The sequence below is a fragment of the Crocuta crocuta genome, unplaced genomic scaffold (assembly GCF_008692635.1).
Source record: "Crocuta crocuta isolate KB4526 unplaced genomic scaffold, BGI_CrCroc_1.0 scaffold193, whole genome shotgun sequence".
NCBI lineage: Eukaryota > Metazoa > Chordata > Mammalia > Carnivora > Hyaenidae > Crocuta > Crocuta crocuta.
The window spans coordinates 2,047,821-2,048,236 of record NW_027529624.1 but is presented as its reverse complement, the minus strand read 5'-3'; the positions used below and the strand labels follow the sequence as shown (position 1 = coordinate 2,048,236).

The following is a 416-nucleotide window of genomic DNA, read 5'->3' as shown; positions in this document are numbered from 1 at the left end:
GATTGGTGCCGTTAGGATAAATATCCTTGGATGCATAGTTTATTAATTTAAGGGACGATTTCAGAGTAGGAGAATCCATTTTGTGATACAGCATAAAACAAATATATGTCAAAAAAACTGGAAAAATGATGACAGGCTGAAATCTGAAAATGAAAGCATGCTGATTTATAATCTCAGGAAATTAGTCCATTAGTGAGACCACAGAAGGCAATGAATGTTTAAATAATAAAAGATAAAGCAGAAGAACAATTTAAATTAGATTTAATCTGACCGAATTAAAATGAAGAAGAAATGAATTTGTTCCATAAACTTTGTACAAAGTTCTAATACCAAACAAGCTATCCTCTGGGATGAAAGCCGCATTTTCTTTTTCTTTTTTTTTTTTAAATGAAAAAAAATTTTTTTCATGGCTGCTA

At 29.8% G+C, this 416-nt stretch overlaps 1 protein-coding gene across 5 annotated transcripts in view; it reads right to left on the bottom strand.

Annotated features, from left to right (window-relative positions):
• The window catches only part of RIC8B (RIC8 guanine nucleotide exchange factor B), a 100,331-nt gene that overhangs the window by 16,506 nt on the left and 83,409 nt on the right, over positions 1–416 (bottom strand). The window lies entirely within an intron of this gene.